Here is a 17637-nt window from a genome sequence, read left to right on the forward strand (position 1 = left end):
AGGTTCATGAGAATGGTCCCAGAAATTCTTGTTTTTAATTTCAGTTTCCAACAAATAAGTGACCTATTATTATTGAGTGCTACGATGAGACAAACTATGAATTTTTAGTGCAGTTTGAGTCTGCATTATTTTCACTAGAAAGCACTCAACCAGAGAATACAATTGAAATGTATATAAATCTCAAGACGGTCAGTTCTTAAAGTTCAACATTGCTGCAAAAACTAGGAGAAAATGTGTCAAAAAAGTGTCCAGTTTAACAGATGGTCATGTTACTAAGGTATTATGTGTGTCTATTTGATGCATGATGGGAAATAACATGTATTATTGTATGTCAACAGCTCCTCTTGACAAAACACACTGAACCTAAAATTTCATGCAGAACAGAATTGATCACAGAGTTAGAAATCGATTTGACAGTTGATGAAAGTAGACCCATGGGGAACCACGAGAATTCATAATCCTGATTTAAAAGAATGCTGTTGATATTAGTTGAAAAGTTAAATGAGTATATGTGTCTGAAACTTAATTAGTCATGAACAGTAATATTAGATGACAACATTTTGAAATCAGATTGACAGATTGTAGAATTGCTGAATTGTAGAAATCTCATGAGTATCAGTGTTGTTTAGCCATCACATAAACTGTTCATATCATGTAGAAAATATTACAGCAATCTTAATCCTGCTCCCTGTGTCTGCAGATTCATCAAGAAAGAAAATCTCTCAGTATTTGCCTTTGAAAGGATATGTTGGAAAGGCTACTGTGATTATGGGAAAGTTTGTAAGCAATAAATATCACAAGGGAAGTGCAACATAGGTCTTCCACTAAGTTAAAACTGAGGAGTGTTATACATTTATGCTGGTAAAATTCAATACTTCGCGCTCGTGACGACTCAAATGGTCAGAATAATAGTGGAAATATTCAAGCTATTTGTTTTGAATTTGTTCATGGGATGGCAGCTCACTGGTCAGGTCTGTGCGTCATGGTCCCCTGACAAGCTGGTTTAGACCCACCCCAAAAGCACCAACAAATCTCCCTGCAAGGATGTCAGTCCTGATCATATTATGGTGTAACCTGTCCAACTTGTACATGTCCCACCTGCTGTAGAACCAGTCCCAATTTTGCAGAAAGCTGATGCAATCCCTCTTACACTAGTTCTCCGTCTGCATGTTCAAATTATTAAACCTTTCAAATGATTAATCATTACATTTCAACTTCATTTGATAATGTCCAGCGAAACTTGTTTTCAATATTTTACTGAGAGAGAGGTAACAATCTTGGGTCCTGCAGCAATATTCCAAATTTTGACCTTTTTGTTTGCTCTAGTTTTCATTGTCTATTGAACTTCCTTCAAGTAGCCAACTCATTTGCATTGATTAGTTTCTCTCAGAAATTTGAGTCATAGTTTGATTTGGAGTGATAGATTTCACTTGAGAATATAACTTTAAGAAAGGTCTAGAATTTACATATGAAAGAACTGACACCAACATGCCCATTCTAAAAGCTGAGAGACTTAACAAACAATCCAAGTATTTTTCAATATATAATTTCAGTTGCACCACACTGTAAATATTTGTGATAAGTTCTGTGTCCTGCGATCTTATACCCCACAACCACCTGATCAAGGAGCAGCACTTCGAAAGCTCGTGCTTCCAAATAAATCTGTTAGACTATAACTGGGTGTTGTGTGATTTTTAACAGAGTCATTGTTTCTCTGTTTTGTTTTATAACATTTTCTCTAATTAATTTAAGTGTTCTGGTCATGTCATGTCAATGTTTAGTTTAAAAGGACTAAATCCAGTGGACTCATTATGAACATCCATAATGGCAAATAATGATGAAATTCTGTTATCCCAGTCATTATGACTTTCATTGCAATATACTGTAATCATAGTCTTCAAAGCTTGATGCCATCTTACCATTGAACCTTATGAGATCTTACCAGTGAAATTATGGGTGGAGAAACAGAAGATGTGAATTGTTTAATTCCCAAATGAATTTTTTTTTCCCTCCTTTTACTCTTCTGAAAGGCAAGTAACATCATTGACCAGCATTAGTGACTGACCTGCTCCAGTACCCCTCAATATCTCTATTTGTTTATCTCCTTATTTTGAATCTCCCAGTTTGAGATTTTAAAAAGTGTTAGAATCTCCACAGGTCTGATTTTCATTATCACTCTTCAAAGACATTTCATGATTGTCCTGAGCCATCTCTCCCTATATTGTACATTCCAAGGAAGCATGTTCGCTTTGCAACACCACTTCAGTTTTAATACCTACTACCTTTTCTGATGCCTCCTTACCTGAAGACGACTTAGACTTTCCTAAAATCACAATTGATTGCCCACTTAATATCCAAGAATCGGCTTTTCTCTGTCCAATTGTATGAAAGGAAAAGCAGGATAATTTCTTTACATTACTGTTTGGTTCCAATCTTACTGCTTCCTTATTTTGAATCCTTCGAGCTGTCCTCTGAAACTAGTATTTCTTTCACCTACAGATATCCTATTCTTCCAATTTCATGTAGATTTCCATATGATCATTTCCTGAATTGTAATTGTTTATGCGATATGTCAGAGGTAGCTGCCAGAACTGCTGCTTCTCTGATCGTGAATATTTGATGCTTACATAAATAAATTCTTAAATTTGGAGCAATGTTATTTCTGAATTCTTCCATATTCATAATTGACCTTGTGTTCTCAATTTTTTGCCTCTAGCTTGAATGGTCTAAACCACAGAGCCCACAGCACTTCTCTTCTTTGCAAATTCCACTAATGTCTGATTAGATTCCTTTCTTGTAGTCCTAAGTTTCAAATGATGTGCTTCAGGGACAAGTTCATAGGCATTGAGTATTTCCTCTTTGACAGTTGCACCTCCGACAAGTTGTGTACACGGTTCTAGCTGTACCTGTTGAAATATTCTGTAACATTGATGTCCAAACCTCTTTTGGCTACCTTGTGTCTAATTACCTTCTCAAATGATGTAAAATACCTTTTAGCATCATCCCAAATCACATTTCACCATTAAACATCGAGACTTGGTTATATCAAATTCCTGATTGGAAACAGAATCAACATCCAAGTTATTAACTTTTTTTTTCCCTTTGATTTAAGCTTTTATTTTTGCTAACTCATATCTTTTAATTTTCTATCTCTTTGGAGTTGCAGTCTTTTCAATTCAATTTCCCTCAGTTTTTGATTGTCTTCTTTTTCCATTTCAAGCTTTCTTAACTCTCCCTTTTGCTTTTTTCTCTCCTTAATTTCAAGCCATTAATTTCTGTTTCTGTCTCAAATCATTTTATTTTTCATTTCTAACTTATCTTAGCTAATTTGGGCTATGCCTCTCCAGTTTCAGGTTTCATTTGTTTTTCAATCAAAATGTTGTATAATCACAAGAAACAGCTCCCTTACCAGACCCTGTTTTCAATTCTACCTTCAATTATTCTGCTGAATCCTTCAGTTTAGTTTTAGTCAAAGGTTTTGAATAATCCATTGTTATATTTGCTACTTCCAGAAGGCTCTAACCAATATTCAAAGTCATGTAATTAACTTCACGGCAATGCAGATTCTTTATGCCCAGAATCACTACTTTATGCCCAGCCATTACTTTAACGAGAAACACATAAATTCAACAGATTTAAGAAGAGTTTAATAAGCCTGTGAAGAAGCCCCATTTGTTCGGATCCCAGATGAAATTATTAATGCAGGAGAGATCCTGACTTGTTAAATTATATTTTGATGTTTTTGGTTTTAATGAATTGGTCTCCTGCTGAAACATCGACAATGCTACAGATTTTGCTTTAACAATAAAACAGAAGTTTATTAACAAAATAATTAGCATGAAATTGAATAAACCAAACTTTATACCTATCACATTTCCAACATCCCTCCCCCAAGTCCCTCCTCCCTACCTTTTATCTTAGCCTGTTTGGCACACTCACCTCATTCCTGAAGAAGGGCTCTTGCCCAAAACGTCAATTCTCCTGATGTTTGGATGCTGCCTGACCGGCTGCGCTTTTCCAGCAACACATTTTCAGCTCTGATCTTCAGCACCTGCAGTCCTCACTTTCTCGTAGTTGGAACCTCTACAAGCAGGATGGTTGTACAGGAATTCAAACATCTTGAAGCACACAATAAAAGTGTAACCCCACTAATCCCAAATGTATTGTAATGAAAAGTTTTTAAAATATTTCAGTAAACTACCCTAAACACTCCTTGAACATGCCTTGTACAGTACCTAAATATGCCAGTTTTAGTAATCACACCACAGTCCCTGTCCTTAACACCTCAGTTGGCTTCAGTCACATGTGACAAATTTACATAGCTTTGTTCTAGTGCTATTATACTGCTGAGCACTACCGTACCCAGCTTTAAGTAACCTCTTCAGGGTTTTCTTAAAACCTGTTATTATATTTTTCATTTCTCAGGAGCACTTCCCTACATTTGCATCTTTTTCAAAGGACTTTGTAGGACTGCTCAGAATTTAAAAATAAACAGATAGAAGTCTTTCTCGCTCAGATATTGATGTTTCCCTTAAGCTTTAAAAAAACTTCCCTAACCTCTAAATTGGAACATATTTATTTTGTTGTTCTTGAAAACCTACATGTACACAAAACAAAACCCCATTCAATCTAAAGCTAGACAAGAAATCACCATGACTGCAGAAATGTTTAGAAGTTAATCAGTAATGTGGTACATGCTGTTAACCCATATGTTAATAGCTCAAATTTTAAAACCCCAAATTACAATAATTATATTTAAATTATATATAGTTCACACAGTTTACATATATGTACAACATATCTTTATCTCAACAAGCAAAGCAACAGTTTTAGATCTGAATCTGAAGAATAAAATGGAGCATGTCATAGTTGGGACATTTTCAGAATACTAATCCGAAAATCAGATTTTGGTTAAAAAAAATGAGCAATAATCAAATGTAAAAGTATTTAACTGGAGGAAGTCTACTTTCAGCTGAAAAGGAATGTAGTTCAGGAGGACTGAAGTCAAAAATTGGTAGATGAACAAGGATTTTAACAAGTGTGTCTGGGGATAGGATCACATGCCCAGGAGAATGAAATGAAATTATTCCAAAATGAGTGTTCCCAGGATGATGCTATTACTGAGACAGCAGAAAAATATGTATAGACAGATTAGAGAAGCTGCAGTTTCTTACCTCGAGAGCAAAAATGTGATAGACCTGTTCAAAATTGTGGGTTGTTTTGACAGAGTAAATATGGAGAAACTGGTTCCTATGTCAGGAGGGTTGATAACCAGAGAATACAGATTTAACAGGCAAAAGACTGAGATGCAACACAAAATAAACCTTTCTCATGCAATGAGTTTTTGCAATCTAAATAGCACAACCAGAAAGGTTTGTCGAAGGTGAATCAATTGCAAACTTTCAAAAGGGGACTGGATAAATATCTGAAGGGAAATGTTTGCAGGGCCAAGAACACGGAAGTGGGCCTCATTAGATAATGCTTTCAAAAAGCATACGCAGATACAATGGACTGAATGGCATCCTCTGTGCTGTATGATTCCACATTTCTATTTCTGTTGAATATTGTTAAATAACTGAGCATTCCATTTTGCTGAAAATGTAATAGTCAGAAGGCTATATAAAGGGCTGCTTTGTTGTAAATGATGGAAACCTAGAAAAGCCATAAATAACCTGGAAGCAGGTAAAGAATAATTTGTCATTTGGTCTGCTCTGAGTGACACGTGCCTTTTACCTTGTCTGTTGGAATTCCAATTTGTTGTGTGTTTTGTGCCAGATTTCCCACAATTCAATCTCTTGAATAGGAGCAACAAATAACTGAGCAAAATGATTACCCAGCAGCTGAAGCAAATTACATAAATCCCAGCTAAAGGAAATTGAAACATTATGGAAGTTCTGCCAGTCTTATTTAAAAATTGCTTTCTTCTATTTAAATAAAAATACAGTCACCATGAGATTGCTTAATAACTGCTGTGAGATTTTGCAAATCTACTACAAGGGGTGGAGGATTTCATTTTTATAATCACAGAATTCTTTGGGTGCAGATGTAGGAGTTGTGAGAATCTAGCAAGTTGAAGCACTGTGAGGAGTCTGGCTTCTAAATTTGTGTTCAATTGTTTACAAAACACAGCTTAATTGGGACCTCATTGGTGCTGTCAAAGTGATTAATAAATTAGGATAGGAGCTAGTTGTAAATGCAAAGTAGGTCTAAATAATTAATAGAAAATCAAATTAATTTGATACACAACAGTCTCTTATTTCTTCCTTCACCAAATGAAAGATTAATAACTGGAAGCATAATTTCCCCACTACATTTAAGAAGATCAATTTGCTCTTGATGCTTTACTGCTCACAGTTAGGGAACATTTAGATGAAGTAACAATATAAATTCATGAGTTTTGTTCTGCTGAGTTTTAGGGTTGGTGCCCAACCAAACAGTCCAGATGGCACTCATTTTCCGCAGTAAAATGTCAGATTCTAGCCAGAAATCTGATACAAAATGCAGTGCAGCTTTTTACAATTGATCATCAGAGCGTTATGTAATCACTCCTGCTCCATTTGAAGTGGCAGTGTTCTGTGGTATTGGAACAGGTCACGTTGCTGTTAATGAGGGACTACTTAATTTTACTGATGAGCAGAGCAGTGAATAGACACTTGTGTGATCATACTTGCACTCATAATGCTTAATTAAATTACATATGGTGTGAAAATAGGCAAAATAAAGTAAGTGCGAGCAGAGATAGACTGATTGATCGATGATTGGAGATGGGAGAGCAAAAGAGATGCTGAGCAAATGTCATAAGTTTCTTTTCCTGGTCTCAGTTTTATAATTGGTAAATCACATTCAATATCTATTGCTTTATTTTTACTTTTGCAAAGGATTTCTGCTCATTTCTTCAAATATTTAAAAGCTTTTTTTTTCCCTGTGTTAATATTCCTTCATTTATATCAGAAGCTATTTCATAGATCGGCATCTCATTTTCCATTTAGGGATTCTACAGCCTTTGGTACTTAATGTTGAGTTCAACAATTTTACAACCTGGACACTTACTTTTATGTCCCTTACCCATAACTGCACCCCTAGCTCTATCATAACACAGGCTGCTTTCATTGCAACCATTTTCACCGACTTATACTGTCCATGATCAGCTTTTCTTTCACTCTGGCATGCAATTATCCAGCTCTTTGTCTGCCTAACTGTTGTTTTTTCTCTCTCTCTGGACTCCATCTTCACCTATCCATTTACTCCTACTACTTCTCCACTCCCCCCATTCCCACCTTCAACATATATACCAGCTTTTCCTAGTTAAGACCAGTTCTGAAGAAGGGGTCGCTTGACTGAAATGTTACCTCTGCTTTCTCTCTATAAATGCTGTCAGATCTGCTGAGTCTCTCAAGCAATTTCTATTAGGTTTTAGATTTCCAGCATCCACAGTTCTTTGTTTTATCTGTTTCATTGGGTCACTTTTACTGTGACAGGACATCTAGCGGCTGTTAGTTAGCCTTGCCTTTGCATATTTTGGTTATCGTGTTTTTTGTGCATCAAGTTGCTGAAGGTGCAAGATAATAAAATCATGTAAAGGGAGATCAGGCATATGAGCCCTGAGAGGACAGAGTCAGCCACCGTGTATCATCTGAACCAGTCAGAATGAAGGAAGGTGCAATTAATACTGGGAGGAATAAAAACTAAGGAAGCTTAAAATAGACTGTATGAATTTATTGCTAAATCAAGTACAAAATAGAAAAATAAAGAAGTAAAGAAATGTTGGATTAATTGAGTAAAAAATACATTATTCTAATACATATGAAATCTTGGTATTGCAATTCATAATTTTCTGACTCTTAAGTAAGATTCATCAGACCATTAGAGCAGAAATTAGGCCATTCAGCCCATCGAGTCTGCTTCGCCATTCAATCATGGCTGATAGGTTTGTCAACCCTGTTCTCCCGCTTTCTCCTCCTAACACTGGATCCCTTTGATGTTCAAAAACCTATTCATCTCAGTCTTAAATGTACTCAGTGACCTGGCCTCCACAGCCTTCCATAGATTCACCACTCTCTGGCTGAAGATGTTTTTCCTTTCTCCGTTCTAAAAGGTTTTATCTTTACTCCTACCAATGGAAACATCTTCCCAACATCCGTCCAGGTTATTCAGTATTCTGCATATTTCAATTAGATTCTCCCTTTATCCTTCTAATCCTCATAAAGTATAAACCAAGAGTGCTCAGATGTTCCTCATGTGTTCAGCTTTTCATTCCTGCGACCATTCTCCTGAACCTCCTCTGAACATGCTCCATCCTGAGATATGGGGCCCAAAACTGCGCACAATACTCAAAATGTGGTCATATTGGAGCCTCATAGAGCCTGAGAAGTGCATCCCTGCTTTTATATTCAAATCCTCTCAAAATTAATGCCATCATAGCATTTGCCTTTCTAACTACTGACTCAACCTGCAAGTTTACCTTGAGAGAATCCTGGACTAGAACTCCCATGTCTCTTTGCATTTCTGATTTCTGAATTTTCTCCCCATTGAAAAAATAGTTCATGCCTCTATTCCTACCAAAGCGCATGACGTCTCACTTTCCCACGTTGTACTCCATCTGCTACTTCTTTGCCCACTCTCCTAATCTGTCCAATCCTTCTGCAGCCTCCCTGCCTCCTCAATGCTAACCTGTCCCTCGACCTATCTTTGTATCATCTGCAAACCTAGGCAGAATACCCTCAGTTCCTTCATCTAGGTCATTAATGTATAAAGTGAAAAGTTGTGGTCCCAACACTGAGCTTTGTGGAACACCACTTTTCACCAGCTACCATCCTGAGAAGGATCTTTTAATCCCCACTCTCTGCTTTCTGCCAGCCAGACAAGCTTCTATCAATGCAAGCACTTTGCCTCTGACATCAAGGGCTTTTATCTTACTCAGTAGCCTCCTGTCAATAGCCTTCTTGAATTCCAGGTAGATAACATCCATTGCCTCTCCTTGGTCTAATCTGCTTGTTAACTTCCTCAAAGACTTCTAGCCAATTTGTCAGGCATGACATCCCCTTGAAGAAACCATGCTGACTTTGCCTGATTTTACATTCACTTCCAAGTATTCAGAAATCTCATCCTTCACAATGGATTCCAGGATGTTACCCACAACTGAGGTTAGGCTAATTGGTCTGTAATTTTCCGCCTTCGGCCTACTCCCTTTTTAAACGGGGTGTCAAGTTACTGATTTTCTAGTCCTCTGGGATCATCCCTGATTCTAGTGATTCCTGAAAAATCACCACTAATGTCTCCACTGTCTCTTCAGCTATCTCCTTTGGAAATCGGGGTGTAGTCCATCCGGTCCAGGTGACATATCCACCTTCAGGCCATTTAGTTTTACTAGCATCTTCTCCCTGGTGATGGCCACCATACTCAGCTCTGCCGTCTCGCCATCTTGAACTTTTGGGGTATTAATCATGTCTTCCACGTGATGACTGATGTGAAGTAATTAGTCAGTTCCTCCGCCATTTACTTATCCCCCAATACTATCTCACGAATGTCATTTTCCAATGGCCCAATATCTAATTTTGCCTTTCTTTTGCCCATTATATATCTAAAGAAACTCTTACAGTCTTCCTTTATATTACTAGCTAGCTTACCCTCATATATAATCTTCTCTCTTCTTATTTCTCAAAGGAACTTCAGTATTGATTGTGTAATAAACTAATCTTGTTATCTTGTTGAGAATATAAATCCATGTTTAAGATATAAATCTATGTTTAAAATTGCAGTATCCAATTGTTAAAAGTGGATTATGTATGAGCTCATGCAAATTCTGAGATTAGAGAACATACTGAGAAAACATCTGGTCTGCAATCATGACCCAGTCTGCAGTTTCCTTTTTAGTTAGTCAAATAAAAAAAAGGTTTCGTTTCAAAATATCCACAGCATTTTCAAGCAATAAGCATCATAAGTGACAATTGTGCTTGCCTGATGTATCAGACTCAATATCTGCAAGACTTATTTATCTAAATACAGAAAACTTAGGCTTAGATTGGCTGACCAAAAGTTGGAAGATTGCAAATTATTTTTTTGTCGTACTACTGTTGTGTCACTGTGCAAACCATACAGCTGACTTAGTAAGCATTGGTAAGCCTCTGGCTTCCAAAGACAGCAAGAAAGGAAATTATAAATACATGATAGAAAACCACTAATACTGATGAGACAACATAGATAATAATACAATGGTAGGCTTTTTATATTCATTATCACAGTAACGCAAGAGAATATATTAACAGCAGAAATCTGAAAGTAAATCGGGGGAGATTTGGGTAGATCGAATATACGTCAGAATTGGTAATAAAGAAAGCAATAGACAAATGTTCAGCACTTGATGGTTTCTCCTCAGCGAGACAAAATATAATAGAGGAAGAAATTGCAGACACATTACTTAAAACTTTCTAAAGCTATCTAGATTCAGAAATCATCCATGTGGATTGAAAATCACAAATGTCACTTGATTCTCCAAGTAATAAAGAAGGGAATGATTAGATGAAAACTATCTTATCCATTTCTAGTAATTTCCCAATAAATAATACTAAATGGCCATTAGAGGCACAATGATGTTGCATTTGGACAATTATTAGCTGACCAAAGAGAGGATTTAGGAAGAATAGATGATATCTTACCTTTTTTTTGCAGGATTACTAGCATGGTTAATAGAGGACTGATTATAGATGTTTTCTAGATAGACATCCAGATGACATTTGGTAAGGCTTTGCAAGATATGATTCACAAAAGTTAGAATGCACAGAAATGTAGAGGAGGCTATACATGGGAATCTGTGAAAAACAAGCTGAAATATTCATGACAGTTCTAAAATCAATGTGTGGCTAGGTTAGGATTTGAGTGGAGGACAAATGGGTAATATAGCAGGCAGGTTGGAAGCTTTAGTTGACCTGTTTTTTCCAGTGGAAGCGTAGCCCGTTGAGTTTCCAGGCTTTGGAAAGCTGCAGTGAGAAAAGGAGATGCTTATAGAAAGAAGATAATTGTCCTTTCAGCCTTTAATAGTCCTCCAATATCTCTCACCATCAGGCCATTCCCAAACTGTGACCTTCTAACACCACCACCAACTAAAACTTGAAACCTGACATTCCCCGTATGAATATTTAAGTTGGAAACACAACCTCTGCCTTTCAGGATCAGGCTTTGTTCCCTCCTGCCTGTTTCTGATAATCCTTTTGGAGTCAGGAATTAGAACATCTGATCTCCCATTGGGTCAAGAGTTGGTCCCATCTTGTTCTACGGCCTGTTATGATTCCCAGCTGATGGTGTTAATGGACAAGTCAGATCCCAAAATCAAATCAATTTTGATGTATATTTAATTTTTTGTAGCCCAACCATTTTTCTGTCTCTTTATGCTCAATCTTCACCTATCGTCTACTTCTCCCCACCCCCCCCCCCCCCAACAAAAAACCATCTTCAGCATATATTCTAACCTTTTCCGAGTCACAATCAGTTGTGAATCAATCACTGGACCAAACATTGATTCTGCTTTCTGTCCACAGATGCTGCCAGATGGTCTGAGTTTTTGTTTTCATTTATGTTTTTAAGCATCTGAGTGCTTTGTGTTCTTTTATAATTTAATTTTCGTTGTTGGTTTATGTGATGGTTAGTCACTAAAACATGTTCACACAAGGCTACAGATGCTCTTTATTACACAAGGGTAAAGAAAAATAAAGTTAAGTAAAGCTATGAAAGACAGAAAGATTTTAATACAGACATCAATCTATTTGCCAACATATCCATTACAGACTCAATCGTGTGCAGATGTGCTGAGGTAATACAGATCTAAAAGGCTAAAGTTAAAAATCACACAACACCAGGCTACAGTCCAATAGGTTTATTTGGAAGCACTAACTTTCGAAGCGCCACTTCTCCATGGAAGGTGGTTATGGAGAAAGACTATAAGACACAGAATTTATAGCAAAAGTTTACAGTGTCATGTGTCTGAAATATATTAAACAAACTAGGATGAAGTCTTTCATCTTTTAAAATGGTTTTGCTAGTTTCAGTCCGTTAATATGTAATTCCCAGATCTCCTTTTAAGTCATTTTCTAAAGAAAACTTAAGGTTTTCAAACAAAATGTGTCATCTCAGCTCAGACTGTGTATTAAAGATGTGAGGATAAAGTCTCTCCATGTCCCAATCTTGAGACAGACTGGTTCTATTTCTAACATGGGATTTACAGAAGTTTACATGGATAGACTGTAGGTTATGCATTTTTTGAGCAAAATAAAACATAATTGTACAAACACAGACTCAGTCCATAAGCGTCTATGTGTGTGTGCGTGCAGGAGAGACAGTGTGAGTGTGTGGTGTGGATGTGAGTGCATGTGAGAGTCTGTGTATCCTTGGTAAAATATGTGTGTGAGTGTGGTGTGTGTAAGATTTAAAAGGGTTATATTAGGAAAACAAGCTGTATAAAGTTGGTTGTGTTTTCTTGAGTTACAGGCAGCCTAATCCTTGCATTGAAGACTTTGGAAAACTTCAGGTTAACAACAGAGAAACTATTCCCTCTGCTATGGGAGTGCAGGATAAAAGGTTACAATGTTAAAATTAGAGCTAGTGTCGTGGAGGAAATGTAGAGAATCACCAGGAGACAGAGAGTTCTTCAGGAAGTAGGTATTTTATTTGCAAACAAAAAACCGTGACACTGAGAAAGCAGATTCTCGAATGCCCATGAACCTCAGGGTATGTGTTTTTTAATTTTTTTATCATGTTTCTGTTAGCTGATCAGCATGTCCAACTATATTAATCAAAGTACCCCACTCTAGATGTTAGTTCCCATTATCTCTTTAGTTATCTCACTATAGTTTTTCCTAAGTACTACTTAGTTTTATTCTAATGTCACAGTTAGATATTTAGTGTCAGCTTTTGCAACAATGGTCTTTCATTCCAGACCCTACTTAATATTTTCCTAATGTCATGATTCGATATCTATTGTCAATAGTCTCAAGCAGGCTGACTCTACTAACTATTAATTAGATATTCAATGTCATGTCCCAAATATTTATGGTCCCAATCTTGTCGTAATGATACTTAACAGGCAGACTAACTTTACGAACTGTGTTATCTCATCTCGTCATAGTGACCTTACTCTGCTAATTGGTATAAGAGCATTCCACTATTTTTATCCCATCTTCTATTCCACAGATCCCTTGCAACAGATTGACAGTGCATTCCATGCTTTAATCCTTCCCTTGCTTTCATGCTCTTTATTTTCCATATTAGCAACCAGGACAATTTGCAATGAAATCAGGAAACAGTTATTTGTACAAATAACAGTAGAACTTACTGTTGACATTTTGAGGATTGTGATTGATGATTTTCCTGAATTGGAACAGATAGGCTGGAGATATAACCAATACTGACCACTCACTCCCATTTACGTGTAGCTGGCAGGCTGCAAATTCATATTGGAGGCCTCGGGGAGATTGTGGAGGTGGGGGTTGGGGGGGGGGGGAGGGAAGGTTTTTAACTTTAAGCCTGGAAAGAAAAATGAAGTGGGTCCTTTATTTAGTCAAAATGACACTTGAGGCCTGAAACCAGAAATTCCATCCCCAAACTTAGCCTCAAAATCTTTGCAGCGGGTGGGTACAGATATTGATTGTATTTGGCACATTCATAATTCATGGAGGTAATAGTAGATATACAAGTGCAGCTGCTGTCAGTCAGATCATTTTTTTAGTGAAATGTCTAAAATGTAGCTTGTGCACTTTATACCTATCAGGTGCAGGTATAAACTTACCAGAGTCCTTTGGAGAGACCAGATGTCCTTTTGGATGTGCTCCTTAGACACTTTGGAGAGAAGTCATTTGTCCTTTAGCATTGTTAAAGTATGCATCCATGCATGTACATAAAATGTGGATAAGCTAATTTGGATTGTCTACAGAGTTCTCAAGGGACCTTTTAAAGCATTGAAATCTCCTACCCTTTAAATATTTGAGGCAGAATAACCTGCAACAGAGTTTACAAATTCAGCACTTTACAGCCCCTTCTGGTCAGCAATAATTGCTAGATTGTGAACCCTTCAAGTCTTTGAAAAAAGAGCAAAGCATGCTGTACTCTACCCCACTAAATTATGCTGCATATTTATGCTAATTTTTGAACACTCTTTGTGAAGAATAGTAACTGTATTTGAACACAATTTACATATGTAAACAAACAATGTCAAAATCTTTCCCAATTTAATGGATATAGAATATGGGAGATTTCTCTAGGAGCACTAACTCTGACAAACTAATTTCATTTGCGATGTACTTTGCAATAATATCTTCATTTTGTGTGATGTAAATGCTGCAGAGCTGAATATTATTTCTGCAATATTTTCAGCAGTGTACCACATTTAATAAGAATAAGCTTTTGATGTTGGTTGCTCCTTTATATATCTGATGGCATATTGGTCAACAGTGTGTCGTAACATTTTGGGTGTTCTTGAATAGTGCTGTGCTGATGAGGATTTTGATATTCATAAATTGTTTATTTATAACCTATTAAACACGTGTTTGCTGAAAACTCTCATGCTTTCTCTCCATCACAGGCAATGGGCACTGAGTTATGTCTGTGTGAAGAAGATGGGTTCAGTGAGGAACAAATCACTTCTCTCTTTTATTATTAAGTCCACTAGCTATTAAATGATCTAGTAACTGAACTCCGATGTATTTGAGTGAATCAATTCAACAATCTAATCACACCTGAGTGATATCAGTTTTAATTTTGCTGTCATTCCTTGTCTTTTTCTTCTGTAACCATAGCAATACAGTGGTTGAAAAAAAAGCAGGTCAGAGGCTAGGAATTTTAAGGAGTTTGATTCACCTCAGCCTATTTCAAAGCCTGTCCACAAACTTTAAGATATAAGTCAAAACTGTGATGGAATTCTCCCATTTGCCCAGATCAGTGTAGTTCCAACAATGCTCAAGAAGCTCATCATTAGAAAGGACAAAGCAGCCTGCCTGACTCTCACCTATTAGTACCTTTAGTATGCATTCCCCCCTTCATCACGGGTCATTGGCGACAGTGTGCACTACATAAAAGATGCACTGCAGCCAATTGTTAGGACTCTTGAGACAATAATTTCCAAATCCTGATGACCTGATGGATGAGAGCACTAAAATCTACAACTTCCCCTCTAGGCCAATCACCGTCCTCACTTGAAGCTAACTTGCCATTCCTTCATTGTTACCGGCTTAAAGTGCTGGAACTCCCTCCTAGCAGCACTGAGAGTGTACCTATAGTGCGCAGACTTGAGCAGTTCCCGAAAGTGGATCACTGTTAACTTCATTTTTAGATTAGATTCCCTACAGTGTGGAAACAGGCCATTTGGCCCAACAAGCCCACACTGACCCTCTGAAGAGTAACCCACCCAGACCCATTTTCCTCTGACTAATGCACCTAACACTATGAGCAATTTCGTATGGCCAATTTATCTGCCCTGCACATCTTCTGGACTGTGGGAGGAAACTGGAGCACCTGGAGGAAACCCACACAGACATGGGGAGAATGTGTAAATTCCGCACAGACAATCGCCTGAGGCTAAAATCGAACCTGGGACCCTGGTGCTGTGAGGCAGCAGTGCAAACACTGAACCACCGTGCCATGTCTAAAACCACTGTGCCGCCCCTTCTCAAGGAAGTTTTGGACAGAGAATAAATGTTGGCTGAGCCAGAAATGCCCATATTCTGTGAAAGACTAAAAATGATCTACTTGTCCATCGGCATTCTATAGGCAATTTATGAGAAGCTCTGATCAGATAGTTATTGGAAAAGCCTCCAATCCCTGAAAGAGCATCTTGGACCTATATAAGCAGGACTGCAACATTGCAATTCTTTTACTGCTTAAGTTCAAGGTAGCTTAATAAATGATACAGAGTCTGAGCCAAGAACAGTAACTTAGAATATTTATTTAGTTGCTTAATAAGATGCAGAAAATAAAATGAGCAAAGAAAACATTGGATTAAGAGAATGAGGAAATATGAAGGAGGAAGTAAAGCTGCAATGAGACTCCAGAACTGTTGAAGTTAATTATCAAAACCAAGGAGATTGTTGGGCAGCAATTAAGATTGATCCTACAATTGAAGGACATTTGTACTGGAATCAATGAGCTCAAAATGCTTCAGGTGTTTTTAGTAGGTGTAAATCAAGTAGCACAGTGGCTCAGTGGTTAGCACTGCTGCCTCACAGTGCCAGGGACTTGGGTTCAATTCCAGCCTTGGGTGACTGTGTGGAGTTTGCACATTCTCCCCATGTCTGCGTCGGTTTCCTCCCCCTGTCCAAAAGATGTGCAGGTTAGGTGAATTGGCCATGCTAAATTGCCCGAAGTGTTAGGTACATTAGTCAGGTGAAATGTGGGGAGATGGCTCTGGGTGATTTGCTCTTCAGAGGGTCGGTGTTGACTTGTTGGGCAGAAGGGCCTGTTTCCACACTGTAGTGAATCTAATCTTAAAAAAAAGTACTATCATTTCACATATTTTAATGGTATGTAACATAGTCAAATATGTTGTGACAACACTTCTGAAGGAGTTGGGCATGCTGGACAGCAACTACATGTTTTGATAGCTTCCTGATGTATGCATTTACCATTATGCGTGGCTGCTGAATATTGTTGTGTGACTTATATGCTAATACCAGTGAATGATGGCAGTAGAGTAGGTTAAAAATCATACAACACCAGGTTATAGTCCAACAGGTTTATTTGAAAGCACTAACTTTTGAAGTGCTATTTCTCCATCAGGTAGTTGTGGAGCAGAATCATACAACACAGAATTTATAGCAACAGGATTGCAGTGCTATGGAATGTCATATTAAACACATTTAGCTTAAGTCTTTCATATTTTAGAATGATCATGTTAGTTTCGGTTCCTATGTAGATCCCAGAATTTTTTTAAAGTTACATTCTCAAAATAGCCTTTAACAATAGGTGGCATCTCAGCTCAGATTGAAGATGTGAGGTTAAAGTTTGTCTTTGTCACAATGTTAGGCCAGACTGATTCTATTTCTAAAGTGGGATTTACAGAATCTTACGTGGAGTTTTGCAGTTTTTGAGCAAAATAAAATGTAATTCTGCAAGTTTTACTGGAGATCTGATTGGAGTGGACCCATCAGCGCAGACTGGAGTGGAACTGATAGCCTGCACTGGAGTGGACCCATCAGCGTGGACTGGAGTGGACCATCAGCGTGGACCCCAGTGGGCCTGGCAGTGCATACTGGTGTGGACCTGGCATCGCAGACTGGAGTGGACCCGGCAGCGCGGACTGGAGTAGGTCTGACCGATCGGACTGGAGTGGGCCTGGCAGCTCGGACTGGTGATGACCTAGCAGTGTGAAATGGAGTAGGCCTGGCAGCTCAGATGGAGTAATCCTGACAGCACAGCCTGTAGTAGGCCCGGCACCGTGGACTGGAGTAGGCCCGGCAGTGTGGACTGGAGTAGATTGGCAGCACGGATTGGAGCAGACCCAGCAGCTTGGACCCGAATTGGCATCGGAGGGAGTATGGGTTCCTGGTGGCTTCTGCATCACTGAGGTGGTCCTAGTACCTTCTAATGGCCACATTGGTGATGGCAAGTTTGGGCTCCCAGCAGCATCTGCATCCAACTCAGATTCATGGAGGCAGA

General features: G+C 38.1%; 1 protein-coding gene across 1 annotated transcript in view; it reads left to right on the top strand.

The window, feature by feature from the left end:
• Positions 1-17637, top strand: part of LOC132828198 (metabotropic glutamate receptor 4-like) — a 1188807-nt gene that overhangs the window by 623848 nt on the left and 547322 nt on the right. The window lies entirely within an intron of this gene.

Source organism: Hemiscyllium ocellatum, chromosome 26 (genome assembly GCF_020745735.1).
Source record: "Hemiscyllium ocellatum isolate sHemOce1 chromosome 26, sHemOce1.pat.X.cur, whole genome shotgun sequence".
NCBI classification, from domain to species: Eukaryota; Metazoa; Chordata; class Chondrichthyes; order Orectolobiformes; family Hemiscylliidae; genus Hemiscyllium; species Hemiscyllium ocellatum.